The following is a 16,081-nucleotide window of genomic DNA, read 5'->3' on the forward strand; positions in this document are numbered from 1 at the left end:
GTCAAGATGCTATCTAAGAATACACAAGAGGTTATTTCTTAATGATTCCCAAGGAATGAGTTTAACAGCTCCTAGCACTCTAAGACTAAGTCATTCTGAATCCTTTAGCGTTCGCCTCCCCGATTCAAGCGATTGCCCTGCCTTAGCCTCCCAAGTAGCTGGGACTACAGGCGTGCACCACGACACCCAGCTAATTTTTGTATTTTTAGTAGAGACGGGGTTATACCACATTGACCAGGCTGGTCTCGAACTTGTGTATGCTGTATGCGTGTCACTGTGTGGCATGCCTGAGAAGCCAATTACGAAATTCTATAAAAAAACCAAAACCACAAAAACTAGAGCTGTATCAATGATTACGGTCAGCCGAGAAATACCCTTTACGTGACAAAAAAACCTTTACAAAATACCCTTTACAAAACAAAAAAAAACACTTCTGAGTCAATGTTAAACTTACCAGTAAAAGAGCCTAATTGTAATTACTAAGCTATGGGACATGCACGCAAAAAGCTAAACATAATCTGTGGCTCAAATGAGCCAATCAGATACCTTCCTTAACCTCAACGCAAAAACATGTTGAGTCCCGTTACCTCAAAAATGTCTTGTGTTGTTGATACGACATCCTGCTGACTGTTGTTGGGTCTTGACTCACTCTTCCCGACTTTCTGATCTGTAAAGAGATCCTCCTCCTCTTCCAGGAGAGGGAAGGGACTTGTTTCCTTGGCCGGTTTTGGTTTAGCAGACTGAAAGAGATGGCCGTCACTGCTGGCCTCCCTCAGAGCAGGAAACGTGGGGCTCTTTTCTTTACCTCCCCCTGGAGGGCTGGCAGGATTCTCTGCTATCTTTGCCTTGGGTGTTGTTCTCTCCACGGACTGAGATCCAGTGCCCGCGGAAAAGATGTCCCTAGAGACTTTGCAAAGCTCGGCCTCCCCTCTGGAATGACCCGGAGACTTCGCAAAGGGGCTTCCGTCCACTCCAGGCACAGGACCACCTTCCCAGGGTGCAGTTGCAGCTTCCAGGGCCTCCTCAGTGCTGTCTTCTCCACTGGCTGCTCTGAGCTGTGGCCGACGGCCATTTGGGGAAATGGTACCATCAGCCCACTGCGCAGTGGGTCCCCCGGGGAGGCCCGTGGCCTCAGCCTCGCTTGACTCCTGGGCAGCCAGCCGCCTAGCCGCACGAGTCCGTCGTCTACGCCTCCTCCTCGCCTTGACCCGGCCCTGCAATGGCAAAAAAACACACGCCGATCTGGTGATACGGTGTTCAAACCTACCATGGCAAAGAATCAGTGACTCAAAATATCGTAAGGTTATCTGGCCTACTTCAGTCAAGATGCTATCTAAGAATACACAAGAGGTTATTTCTTAATGATTCCCAAGGAATGAGTTTAACAGCTCCTAGCACTCTAAGACTAAGTCATTCTTAATCCTTTAGCGTTCGCCTCCCCGATTCAAGCGATTGCCCTGCCTTAGCCTCCCAAGTAGCTGGGACTACAGGCGTGCACCACGACACCCAGCTAATTTTTGTATTTTTAGTAGAGACGGGGTTATACCACATTGACCAGGCTGGTCTCGAACTTGTGTATGCTGTATGCGTGTCACTGTGTGGCATGCCTGAGAAGCCAATTACGAAATTCTATAAAAAAACCAAAACCACAAAAACTAGAGCTGTATCAATGATTACGGTCAGCCGAGAAATACCCTTTACGTGACAAAAAAACCTTTACAAAATACCCTTTACAAAACAAAAAAAAAACACTTCTGAGTCAATGTTAAACTTACCAGTAAAAGAGCCTAATTGTAATTACTAAGCTATGGGACATGCACGCAAAAAGCTAAACATAATCTGTGGCTCAAATGAGCCAATCAGATACCTTCCTTAACCTCAACGCAAAAACATGTTGAGTCCCGTTACCTCAAAAATGTCTTGTGTTGTTGATACGACATCCTGCTGACTGTTGTTGGGTCTTGACTCACTCTTCCCGACTTTCTGATCTGTAAAGAGATCCTCCTCCTCTTCCAGGAGAGGGAAGGGACTTGTTTCCTTGGCCGGTTTTGGTTTAGCAGACTGAAAGAGATGGCCGTCACTGCTGGCCTCCCTCAGAGCAGGAAACGTGGGGCTCTTTTCTTTACCTCCCCCTGGAGGGCTGGCAGGATTCTCTGCTATCTTTGCCTTGGGTGTTGTTCTCTCCACGGACTGAGATCCAGTGCCCGCGGAAAAGATGTCCCTAGAGACTTTGCAAAGCTCGGCCTCCCCTCTGGAATGACCCGGAGACTTCGCAAAGGGGCTTCCGTCCACTCCAGGCACAGGACCACCTTCCCAGGGTGCAGTTGCAGCTTCCAGGGCCTCCTCAGTGCTGTCTTCTCCACTGGCTGCTCTGAGCTGTGGCCGACGGCCATTTGGGGAAATGGTACCATCAGCCCACTGCGCAGTGGGTCCCCCGGGGAGGCCCGTGGCCTCAGCCTCACTTGACTCCTGGGCAGCCAGCCGCCTAGCCGCACGAGTCCGTCGTCTACGCCTCCTCCTCGCCTTGACCCGGCCCTGCGATGGCAAAAAAACACACGCCGATCTGGTGATACGGTGTTCAAACCTACCATGGCAAAGAATCAGTGACTCAAAATATCGTAAGGTTATCTGGCCTACTTCAGTCAAGATGCTATCTAAGAATACACAAGAGGTTATTTCTTAATGATTCCCAAGGAATGAGTTTAACAGCTCCTAGCACTCTAAGACTAAGTCATTCTGAATCCTTTAGCGTTCGCCTCCCCGATTCAAGCGATTGCCCTGCCTTAGCCTCCCAAGTAGCTGGGACTACAGGCGTGCACCACGACACCCAGCTAATTTTTGTATTTTTAGTAGAGACGGGGTTATACCACATTGACCAGGCTGGTCTCGAACTTGTGTATGCTGTATGCGTGTCACTGTGTGGCATGCCTGAGAAGCCAATTACGAAATTCTATAAAAAAACCAAAACCACAAAAACTAGAGCTGTATCAATGATTACGGTCAGCCGAGAAATACCCTTTACGTGACAAAAAAACCTTTACAAAATACCCTTTACAAAACAAAAAAAAACACTTCTGAGTCAATGTTAAACTTACCAGTAAAAGAGCCTAATTGTAATTACTAAGCTATGGGACATGCACGCAAAAAGCTAAACATAATCTGTGGCTCAAATGAGCCAATCAGATACCTTCCTTAACCTCAACGCAAAGACATGTTGAGTCCCGTTACCTCAAAAATGTCTTGTGTTGTTGATACGACATCCTGCTGACTGTTGTTGGGTCTTGACTCATTCTTCCCGACTTTCTGATCTGTAAAGAGATCCTCCTCCTCTTCCAGGAGAGGGAAGGGACTTGTTTCCTTGGCCGGTTTTGGTTTAGCAGACTGAAAGAGATGGCCGTCACTGCTGGCCTCCCTCAGAGCAGGAAACGTGGGGCTCTTTTCTTTACCTCCCCCTGGAGGGCTGGCAGGATTCTCTGCTATCTTTGCCTTGGGTGTTGTTCTCTCCACGGACTGAGATCCAGTGCCCGCGGAAAAGATGTCCCTAGAGACTTTGCAAAGCTCGGCCTCCCCTCTGGAATGACCCGGAGACTTCGCAAAGGGGCTTCCGTCCACTCCAGGCACAGGACCACCTTCCCAGGGTGCAGTTGCAGCTTCCAGGGCCTCCTCAGTGCTGTCTTCTCCACTGGCTGCTCTGAGCTGTGGCCGACGGCCACTTGGGGAAATGGTACCATCAGCCCACTGCGCAGTGGGTCCCCCGGGGAGGCCCGTGGCCTCAGCCTCGCTTGACTCCTGGGCAGCCAGCCGCCTAGCCGCACGAGTCCGTCGTCTACGCCTCCTCCTCGCCTTGACCCGGCCCTGCAATGGCAAAAAAACACACGCTGATCTGGTGATACGGTGTTCAAACCTACCATGGCAAAGAATCAGTGACTCAAAATATCGTAAGGTTATCTGGCCTACTTCAGTCAAGATGCTATCTAAGAATACACAAGAGGTTATTTCTTAATGATTCCCAAGGAATGAGTTTAACAGCTCCTAGCACTCTAAGACTAAGTCATTCTTAATCCTTTAGCGTTCGCCTCCCCGATTCAAGCGACTGCCCTGCCTTAGCCTCCCAAGTAGCTGGGACTACAGGCGTGCACCACGACACCCAGCTAATTTTTGTATTTTTAGTAGAGACGGGGTTATACCACATTGACCAGGCTGGTCTCGAACTTGTGTATGCTGTATGCGTGTCACTGTGTGGCATGCCTGAGAAGCCAATTACGAAATTCTATTAAAAAACCCAAACCAAAAAAACTAGAGCTGTATCAATGATTACGGTCAGCCGAGAAATACCCTTTACGTGACAAAAAAACCTTTACAAAATACCCTTTACAAAACAAAAAAAAAACACTTCTGAGTCAATGTTAAACTTACCAGTAAAAGAGCCTAATTGTAATTACTAAGCTATGGGACATGCACGCAAAAAGCTAAACATAATCTGTGGCTCAAATGAGCCAATCAGATACCTTCCTTAACCTCAACGCAAAAACATGTTGAGTCCCGTTACCTCAAAAATGTCTTGTGTTGTTGATACGACATCCTGCTGACTGTTGTTGGGTCTTGACTCATTCTTCCCGACTTTCTGATCTGTAAAGAGATCCTCCTCCTCTTCCAGGAGAGGGAAGGGACTTGTTTCCTTGGCCGGTTTTGGTTTAGCAGACTGAAAGAGATGGCCGTCACTGCTGGCCTCCCTCAGAGCAGGAAACGTGGGGCTCTTTTCTTTACCTCCCCCTGGAGGGCTGGCAGGATTCTCTGCTATCTTTGCCTTGGGTGTTGTTCTCTCCACGGACTGAGATCCAGTGCCCGCGGAAAAGATGTCCCTAGAGACTTTGCAAAGCTCGGCCTCCCCTCTGGAATGACCCGGAGACTTCGCAAAGGGGCTTCCGTCCACTCCAGGCACAGGACCACCTTCCCAGGGTGCAGTTGCAGCTTCCAGGGCCTCCTCAGTGCTGTCTTCTCCAACTGGCTGCTCTGAGCTGTGGCCGACGGCCACTTGGGGAAATGGTACCATCAGTCCACTGCGCAGTGGGTCCCCCGGGGAGGCCCGTGGCCTCAGCCTCGCTTGACTCCTGGGCAGCCAGCCGCCTAGCCGCACGAGTCCGTCGTCTACGCCTCCTCCTCGCCTTGACCCGGCCCTGCAATGGCAAAAAAACACACGCTGATCTGGTGATACGGTGTTCAAACCTACCATGGCAAAGAATCAGTGACTCAAAATATCGTAAGGTTATCTGGCCTACTTCAGTCAAGATGCTATCTAAGAATACACAAGAGGTTATTTCTTAATGATTCCCAAGGAATGAGTTTAACAGCTCCTAGCACTCTAAGACTAAGTCATTCTTAATCCTTTAGCGTTCGCCTCCCCGATTCAAGCGATTGCCCTGCCTTAGCCTCCCAAGTAGCTGGGACTACAGGCGTGCACCACGACACCCAGCTAATTTTTGTATTTTTAGTAGAGACGGGGTTATACCACATTGACCAGGCTGGTCTCGAACTTGTGTATGCTGTATGCGTGTCACTGTGTGGCATGCCTGAGAAGCCAATTACGAAATTCTATAAAAAAACCAAAACCACAAAAACTAGAGCTGTATCAATGATTGCGGTCAGCCGAGAAATACCCTTTACGTGACAAAAAAACCTTTACAAAATACCCTTTACAAAACAAAAAAAAAACACTTCTGAGTCAATGTTAAACTTACCAGTAAAAGAGCCTAATTGTAATTACTAAGCTATGGGACATGCACGCAAAAAGCTAAACATAATCTGTGGCTCAAATGAGCCAATCAGATACCTTCCTTAACCTCAACGCAAAAACATGTTGAGTCCCGTTACCTCAAAAATGTCTTGTGTTGTTGATACGACATCCTGCTGACTGTTGTTGGGTCTTGACTCATTCTTCCCGACTTTCTGATCTGTAAAGAGATCCTCCTCCTCTTCCAGGAGAGGGAAGGGACTTGTTTCCTTGGCCGGTTTTGGTTTAGCAGACTGAAAGAGATGGCCGTCACTGCTGGCCTCCCTCAGAGCAGGAAACGTGGGGCTCTTTTCTTTACCTCCCCCTGGAGGGCTGGCAGGATTCTCTGCTATCTTTGCCTTGGGTGTTGTTCTCTCCACGGACTGAGATCCAGTGCCCGCGGAAAAGATGTCCCTAGAGACTTTGCAAAGCTCGGCCTCCCCTCTGGAATGACCCGGAGACTTCGCAAAGGGGCTTCCGTCCACTCCAGGCACAGGACCACCTTCCCAGGGTGCAGTTGCAGCTTCCAGGGCCTCCTCAGTGCTGTCTTCTCCACTGGCTGCTCTGAGCTGTGGCCGACGGCCATTTGGGGAAATGGTACCATCAGCCCACTGCGCAGTGGGTCCCCCGGGGAGGCCCGTGGCCTCAGCCTCGCTTGACTCCTGGGCAGCCAGCCGCCTAGCCGCACGAGTCCGTCGTCTACGCCTCCTCCTCGCCTTGACCCGGCCCTGCAATGGCAAAAAAACACACGCCGATCTGGTGATACGGTGTTCAAACCTACCATGGCAAAGAATCAGTGACTCAAAATATCGTAAGGTTATCTGGCCTACTTCAGTCAAGATGCTATCTAAGAATACACAAGAGGTTATTTCTTAATGATTCCCAAGGAATGAGTTTAACAGCTCCTAGCACTCTAAGACTAAGTCATTCTGAATCCTTTAGCGTTCGCCTCCCCGATTCAAGCGATTGCCCTGCCTTAGCCTCCCAAGTAGCTGGGACTACAGGCGTGCACCACGACACCCAGCTAATTTTTGTATTTTTAGTAGAGACGGGGTTATACCACATTGACCAGGCTGGTCTCGAACTTGTGTATGCTGTATGCGTGTCACTGTGTGGCATGCCTGAGAAGCCAATTACGAAATTCTATAAAAAAACCAAAACCACAAAAACTAGAGCTGTATCAATGATTACGGTCAGCCGAGAAATACCCTTTACGTGACAAAAAAACCTTTACAAAATACCCTTTACAAAACAAAAAAAAACACTTCTGAGTCAATGTTAAACTTACCAGTAAAAGAGCCTAATTGTAATTACTAAGCTATGGGACATGCACGCAAAAAGCTAAACATAATCTGTGGCTCAAATGAGCCAATCAGATACCTTCCTTAACCTCAACGCAAAGACATGTTGAGTCCCGTTACCTCAAAAATGTCTTGTGTTGTTGATACGACATCCTGCTGACTGTTGTTGGGTCTTGACTCATTCTTCCCGACTTTCTGATCTGTAAAGAGATCCTCCTCCTCTTCCAGGAGAGGGAAGGGACTTGTTTCCTTGGCCGGTTTTGGTTTAGCAGACTGAAAGAGATGGCCGTCACTGCTGGCCTCCCTCAGAGCAGGAAACGTGGGGCTCTTTTCTTTACCTCCCCCTGGAGGGCTGGCAGGATTCTCTGCTATCTTTGCCTTGGGTGTTGTTCTCTCCACGGACTGAGATCCAGTGCCCGCGGAAAAGATGTCCCTAGAGACTTTGCAAAGCTCGGCCTCCCCTCTGGAATGACCCGGAGACTTCGCAAAGGGGCTTCCGTCCACTCCAGGCACAGGACCACCTTCCCAGGGTGCAGTTGCAGCTTCCAGGGCCTCCTCAGTGCTGTCTTCTCCACTGGCTGCTCTGAGCTGTGGCCGACGGCCATTTGGGGAAATGGTACCATCAGCCCACTGCGCAGTGGGTCCCCCGGGGAGGCCCGTGGCCTCAGCCTCGCTTGACTCCTGGGCAGCCAGCCGCCTAGCCGCACGAGTCCGTCGTCTACGCCTCCTCCTCGCCTTGACCCGGCCCTGCAATGGCAAAAAAACACACGCTGATCTGGTGATACGGTGTTCAAACCTACCATGGCAAAGAATCAGTGACTCAAAATATCGTAAGGTTATCTGGCCTACTTCAGTCAAGATGCTATCTAAGAATACACAAGAGGTTATTTCTTAATGATTCCCAAGGAATGAGTTTAACAGCTCCTAGCACTCTAAGACTAAGTCATTCTGAATCCTTTAGCGTTCGCCTCCCCGATTCAAGCGATTGCCCTGCCTTAGCCTCCCAAGTAGCTGGGACTACAGGCGTGCACCACGACACCCAGCTAATTTTTGTATTTTTAGTAGAGACGGGGTTATACCACATTGACCAGGCTGGTCTCGAACTTGTGTATGCTGTATGCGTGTCACTGTGTGGCATGCCTGAGAAGCCAATTACGAAATTCTATAAAAAAACCAAAACCACAAAAACTAGAGCTGTATCAATGATTGCGGTCAGCCGAGAAATACCCTTGACGTGACAAAAAAACCTTTACAAAATACCCTTTACAAAACAAAAAAAAAACACTTCTGAGTCAATGTTAAACTTACCAGTAAAAGAGCCTAATTGTAATTACTAAGCTATGGGACATGCACGCAAAAAGCTAAACATAATCTGTGGCTCAAATGAGCCAATCAGATACCTTCCTTAACCTCAACGCAAAGACATGTTGAGTCCCGTTACCTCAAAAATGTCTTGTGTTGTTGATACGACATCCTGCTGACTGTTGTTGGGTCTTGACTCATTCTTCCCGACTTTCTGATCTGTAAAGAGATCCTCCTCCTCTTCCAGGAGAGGGAAGGGACTTGTTTCCTTGGCCGGTTTTGGTTTAGCAGACTGAAAGAGATGGCCGTCACTGCTGGCCTCCCTCAGAGCAGGAAACGTGGGGCTCTTTTCTTTACCTCCCCCTGGAGGGCTGGCAGGATTCTCTGCTATCTTTGCCTTGGGTGTTGTTCTCTCCACGGACTGAGATCCAGTGCCCGCGGAAAAGATGTCCCTAGAGACTTTGCAAAGCTCGGCCTCCCCTCTGGAATGACCCGGAGACTTCGCAAAGGGGCTTCCGTCCACTCCAGGCACAGGACCACCTTCCCAGGGTGCAGTTGCAGCTTCCAGGGCCTCCTCAGTGCTGTCTTCTCCACTGGCTGCTCTGAGCTGTGGCCGACGGCCATTTGGGGAAATGGTACCATCAGCCCACTGCGCAGTGGGTCCCCCGGGGAGGCCCGTGGCCTCAGCCTCGCTTGACTCCTGGGCAGCCAGCCGCCTAGCCGCACGAGTCCGTCGTCTACGCCTCCTCCTCGCCTTGACCCGGCCCTGCAATGGCAAAAAAACACACGCTGATCTGGTGATACGGTGTTCAAACCTACCATGGCAAAGAATCAGTGACTCAAAATATCGTAAGGTTATCTGGCCTACTTCAGTCAAGATGCTATCTAAGAATACACAAGAGGTTATTTCTTAATGATTCCCAAGGAATGAGTTTAACAGCTCCTAGCACTCTAAGACTAAGTCATTCTGAATCCTTTAGCGTTCGCCTCCCCGATTCAAGCGATTGCCCTGCCTTAGCCTCCCAAGTAGCTGGGACTACAGGCGTGCACCACGACACCCAGCTAATTTTTGTATTTTTAGTAGAGACGGGGTTATACCACATTGACCAGGCTGGTCTCGAACTTGTGTATGCTGTATGCGTGTCACTGTGTGGCATGCCTGAGAAGCCAATTACGAAATTCTATAAAAAAACCAAAACCACAAAAACTAGAGCTGTATCAATGATTGCGGTCAGCCGAGAAATACCCTTTACGTGACAAAAAAACCTTTACAAAATACCCTTTACAAAACAAAAAAAAAACACTTCTGAGTCAATGTTAAACTTACCAGTAAAAGAGCCTAATTGTAATTACTAAGCTATGGGACATGCACGCAAAAAGCTAAACATAATCTGTGGCTCAAATGAGCCAATCAGATACCTTCCTTAACCTCAACGCAAAAACATGTTGAGTCCCGTTACCTCAAAAATGTCTTGTGTTGTTGATACGACATCCTGCTGACTGTTGTTGGGTCTTGACTCATTCTTCCCGACTTTCTGATCTGTAAAGAGATCCTCCTCCTCTTCCAGGAGAGGGAAGGGACTTGTTTCCTTGGCCGGTTTTGGTTTAGCAGACTGAAAGAGATGGCCGTCACTGCTGGCCTCCCTCAGAGCAGGAAACGTGGGGCTCTTTTCTTTACCTCCCCCTGGAGGGCTGGCAGGATTCTCTGCTATCTTTGCCTTGGGTGTTGTTCTCTCCACGGACTGAGATCCAGTGCCCGCGGAAAAGATGTCCCTAGAGACTTTGCAAAGCTCGGCCTCCCCTCTGGAATGACCCGGAGACTTCGCAAAGGGGCTTCCGTCCACTCCAGGCACAGGACCACCTTCCCAGGGTGCAGTTGCAGCTTCCAGGGCCTCCTCAGTGCTGTCTTCTCCACTGGCTGCTCTGAGCTGTGGCCGACGGCCATTTGGGGAAATGGTACCATCAGCCCACTGTGCAGTGGGTCCCCCGGGGAGGCACGTGGCCTCAGCCTCGCTTGACTCCTGGGCAGCCAGCCGCCTAGCCGCACGAGTCCGTCGTCTACGCCTCCTCCTCGCCTTGACCCGGCCCTGCAATGGCAAAAAAACACACGCCGATCTGGTGATACGGTGTTCAAACCTACCATGGCAAAGAATCAGTGACTCAAAATATCGTAAGGTTATCTGGCCTACTTCAGTCAAGATGCTATCTAAGAATACACAAGAGGTTATTTCTTAATGATTCCCAAGGAATGAGTTTAACAGCTCCTAGCACTCTAAGACTAAGTCATTCTGAATCCTTTAGCGTTCGCCTCCCCGATTCAAGCGATTGCCCTGCCTTAGCCTCCCAAGTAGCTGGGACTACAGGCGTGCACCACGACACCCAGCTAATTTTTGTATTTTTAGTAGAGACGGGGTTATACCACATTGACCAGGCTGGTCTCGAACTTGTGTATGCTGTATGCGTGTCACTGTGTGGCATGCCTGAGAAGCCAATTACGAAATTCTATAAAAAAACCAAAACCACAAAAACTAGAGCTGTATCAATGATTACGGTCAGCCGAGAAATACCCTTTACGTGACAAAAAAACCTTTACAAAATACCCTTTACAAAACAAAAAAAAACACTTCTGAGTCAATGTTAAACTTACCAGTAAAAGAGCCTAATTGTAATTACTAAGCTATGGGACATGCACGCAAAAAGCTAAACATAATCTGTGGCTCAAATGAGCCAATCAGATACCTTCCTTAACCTCAACGCAAAGACATGTTGAGTCCCGTTACCTCAAAAATGTCTTGTGTTGTTGATACGACATCCTGCTGACTGTTGTTGGGTCTTGACTCATTCTTCCCGACTTTCTGATCTGTAAAGAGATCCTCCTCCTCTTCCAGGAGAGGGAAGGGACTTGTTTCCTTGGCCGGTTTTGGTTTAGCAGACTGAAAGAGATGGCCGTCACTGCTGGCCTCCCTCAGAGCAGGAAACGTGGGGCTCTTTTCTTTACCTCCCCCTGGAGGGCTGGCAGGATTCTCTGCTATCTTTGCCTTGGGTGTTGTTCTCTCCACGGACTGAGATCCAGTGCCCGCGGAAAAGATGTCCCTAGAGACTTTGCAAAGCTCGGCCTCCCCTCTGGAATGACCCGGAGACTTCGCAAAGGGGCTTCCGTCCACTCCAGGCACAGGACCACCTTCCCAGGGTGCAGTTGCAGCTTCCAGGGCCTCCTCAGTGCTGTCTTCTCCACTGGCTGCTCTGAGCTGTGGCCGACGGCCATTTGGGGAAATGGTACCATCAGCCCACTGCGCAGTGGGTCCCCCGGGGAGGCCCGTGGCCTCAGCCTCGCTTGACTCCTGGGCAGCCAGCCGCCTAGCCGCACGAGTCCGTCGTCTACGCCTCCTCCTCGCCTTGACCCGGCCCTGCAATGGCAAAAAAACACACGCTGATCTGGTGATACGGTGTTCAAACCTACCATGGCAAAGAATCAGTGACTCAAAATATCGTAAGGTTATCTGGCCTACTTCAGTCAAGATGCTATCTAAGAATACACAAGAGGTTATTTCTTAATGATTCCCAAGGAATGAGTTTAACAGCTCCTAGCACTCTAAGACTAAGTCATTCTTAATCCTTTAGCGTTCGCCTCCCCGATTCAAGCGATTGCCCTGCCTTAGCCTCCCAAGTAGCTGGGACTACAGGCGTGCACCACGACACCCAGCTAATTTTTGTATTTTTAGTAGAGACGGGGTTATACCACATTGACCAGGCTGGTCTCGAACTTGTGTATGCTGTATGCGTGTCACTGTGTGGCATGCCTGAGAAGCCAATTACGAAATTCTATAAAAAAACCAAAACCACAAAAACTAGAGCTGTATCAATGATTGCGGTCAGCCGAGAAATACCCTTTACGTGACAAAAAAACCTTTACAAAATACCCTTTACAAAACAAAAAAAAAACACTTCTGAGTCAATGTTAAACTTACCAGTAAAAGAGCCTAATTGTAATTACTAAGCTATGGGACATGCACGCAAAAAGCTAAACATAATCTGTGGCTCAAATGAGCCAATCAGATACCTTCCTTAACCTCAACGCAAAAACATGTTGAGTCCCGTTACCTCAAAAATGTCTTGTGTTGTTGATACGACATCCTGCTGACTGTTGTTGGGTCTTGACTCATTCTTCCCGACTTTCTGATCTGTAAAGAGATCCTCCTCCTCTTCCAGGAGAGGGAAGGGACTTGTTTCCTTGGCCGGTTTTGGTTTAGCAGACTGAAAGAGATGGCCGTCACTGCTGGCCTCCCTCAGAGCAGGAAACGTGGGGCTCTTTTCTTTACCTCCCCCTGGAGGGCTGGCAGGATTCTCTGCTATCTTTGCCTTGGGTGTTGTTCTCTCCACGGACTGAGATCCAGTGCCCGCGGAAAAGATGTCCCTAGAGACTTTGCAAAGCTCGGCCTCCCCTCTGGAATGACCCGGAGACTTCGCAAAGGGGCTTCCGTCCACTCCAGGCACAGGACCACCTTCCCAGGGTGCAGTTGCAGCTTCCAGGGCCTCCTCAGTGCTGTCTTCTCCACTGGCTGCTCTGAGCTGTGGCCGACGGCCATTTGGGGAAATGGTACCATCAGCCCACTGTGCAGTGGGTCCCCCGGGGAGGCACGTGGCCTCAGCCTCGCTTGACTCCTGGGCAGCCAGCCGCCTAGCCGCACGAGTCCGTCGTCTACGCCTCCTCCTCGCCTTGACCCGGCCCTGCAATGGCAAAAAAACACACGCCGATCTGGTGATACGGTGTTCAAACCTACCATGGCAAAGAATCAGTGACTCAAAATATCGTAAGGTTATCTGGCCTACTTCAGTCAAGATGCTATCTAAGAATACACAAGAGGTTATTTCTTAATGATTCCCAAGGAATGAGTTTAACAGCTCCTAGCACTCTAAGACTAAGTCATTCTGAATCCTTTAGCGTTCGCCTCCCCGATTCAAGCGATTGCCCTGCCTTAGCCTCCCAAGTAGCTGGGACTACAGGCGTGCACCACGACACCCAGCTAATTTTTGTATTTTTAGTAGAGACGGGGTTATACCACATTGACCAGGCTGGTCTCGAACTTGTGTATGCTGTATGCGTGTCACTGTGTGGCATGCCTGAGAAGCCAATTACGAAATTCTATAAAAAAACCAAAACCACAAAAACTAGAGCTGTATCAATGATTGCGGTCAGCCGAGAAATACCCTTTACGTGACAAAAAAACCTTTACAAAATACCCTTTACAAAACAAAAAAAAAACACTTCTGAGTCAATGTTAAACTTACCAGTAAAAGAGCCTAATTGTAATTACTAAGCTATGGGACATGCACGCAAAAAGCTAAACATAATCTGTGGCTCAAATGAGCCAATCAGATACCTTCCTTAACCTCAACGCAAAAACATGTTGAGTCCCGTTACCTCAAAAATGTCTTGTGTTGTTGATACGACATCCTGCTGACTGTTGTTGGGTCTTGACTCATTCTTCCCGACTTTCTGATCTGTAAAGAGATCCTCCTCCTCTTCCAGGAGAGGGAAGGGACTTGTTTCCTTGGCCGGTTTTGGTTTAGCAGACTGAAAGAGATGGCTGTCACTGCTGGCCTCCCTCAGAGCAGGAAACGTGGGGCTCTTTTCTTTACCTCCCCCTGGAGGGCTGGCAGGATTCTCTGCTATCTTTGCCTTGGGTGTTGTTCTCTCCACGGACTGAGATCCAGTGCCCGCGGAAAAGATGTCCCTAGAGACTTTGCAAAGCTCGGCCTCCCCTCTGGAATGACCCGGAGACTTCGCAAAGGGGCTTCCGTCCACTCCAGGCACAGGACCACCTTCCCAGGGTGCAGTTGCAGCTTCCAGGGCCTCCTCAGTGCTGTCTTCTCCACTGGCTGCTCTGAGCTGTGGCCGACGGCCATTTGGGGAAATGGTACCATCAGCCCACTGCGCAGTGGGTCCCCCGGGGAGGCCCGTGGCCTCAGCCTCGCTTGACTCCTGGGCAGCCAGCCGCCTAGCCGCACGAGTCCGTCGTCTACGCCTCCTCCTCGCCTTGACCCGGCCCTGCAATGGCAAAAAAACACACGCCGATCTGGTGATACGGTGTTCAAACCTACCATGGCAAAGAATCAGTGACTCAAAATATCGTAAGGTTATCTGGCCTACTTCAGTCAAGATGCTATCTAAGAATACACAAGAGGTTATTTCTTAATGATTCCCAAGGAATGAGTTTAACAGCTCCTAGCACTCTAAGACTAAGTCATTCTTAATCCTTTAGCGTTCGCCTCCCTGATTCAAGCGATTGCCCTGCCTTAGCCTCCCAAGTAGCTGGGACTACAGGCGTGCACCACGACACCCAGCTAATTTTTGTATTTTTAGTAGAGACGGGGTTATACCACATTGACCAGGCTGGTCTCGAACTTGTGTATGCTGTATGCGTGTCACTGTGTGGCATGCCTGAGAAGCCAATTACGAAATTCTATAAAAAAACCAAAACCACAAAAACTAGAGCTGTATCAATGATTACGGTCAGCCGAGAAATACCCTTTACGTGACAAAAAAACCTTTACAAAATACCCTTTACAAAACAAAAAAAAAAACACTTCTGAGTCAATGTTAAACTTACCAGTAAAAGAGCCTAATTGTAATTACTAAGCTATGGGACATGCACGCAAAAAGCTAAACATAATCTGTGGCTCAAATGAGCCAATCAGATACCTTCCTTAACCTCAACGCAAAAACATGTTGAGTCCCGTTACCTCAAAAATGTCTTGTGTTGTTGATACGACATCCTGCTGACTGTTGTTGGGTCTTGACTCATTCTTCCCGACTTTCTGATCTGTAAAGAGATCCTCCTCCTCTTCCAGGAGAGGGAAGGGACTTGTTTCCTTGGCCGGTTTTGGTTTAGCAGACTGAAAGAGATGGCCGTCACTGCTGGCCTCCCTCAGAGCAGGAAACGTGGGGCTCTTTTCTTTACCTCCCCCTGGAGGGCTGGCAGGATTCTCTGCTATCTTTGCCTTGGGTGTTGTTCTCTCCACGGACTGAGATCCAGTGCCCGCGGAAAAGATGTCCCTAGAGACTTTGCAAAGCTCGGCCTCCCCTCTGGAATGACCCGGAGACTTCGCAAAGGGGCTTCCGTCCACTCCAGGCACAGGACCACCTTCCCAGGGTGCAGTTGCAGCTTCCAGGGCCTCCTCAGTGCTGTCTTCTCCACTGGCTGCTCTGAGCTGTGGCCGACGGCCATTTGGGGAAATGGTACCATCAGCCCACTGCGCAGTGGGTCCCCCGGGGAGGCCCGTGGCCTCAGCCTCGCTTGACTCCTGGGCAGCCAGCCGCCTAGCCGCACGAGTCCGTCGTCTACGCCTCCTCCTCGCCTTGACCCGGCCCTGCAATGGCAAAAAAACACACGCTGATCTGGTGATACGGTGTTCAAACCTACCATGGCAAAGAATCAGTGACTCAAAATATCGTAAGGTTATCTGGCCTACTTCAGTCAAGATGCTATCTAAGAATACACAAGAGGTTATTTCTTAATGATTCCCAAGGAATGAGTTTAACAGCTCCTAGCACTCTAAGACTAAGTCATTCTTAATCCTTTAGCGTTCGCCTCCCCGATTCAAGCGATTGCCCTGCCTTAGCCTCCCAAGTAGCTGGGACTACAGGCGTGCACCACGACACCCAGCTAATTTTTGTATTTTTAGTAGAGACGGGGTTATACCACAT

This window comes from Aotus nancymaae, unplaced genomic scaffold (assembly GCF_030222135.1).
Source record: "Aotus nancymaae isolate 86718 unplaced genomic scaffold, 86718_ANA_hifiasm-v0.15.2.pri h1tg000094l, whole genome shotgun sequence".
NCBI classification, from domain to species: domain Eukaryota; kingdom Metazoa; phylum Chordata; class Mammalia; order Primates; family Aotidae; genus Aotus; species Aotus nancymaae.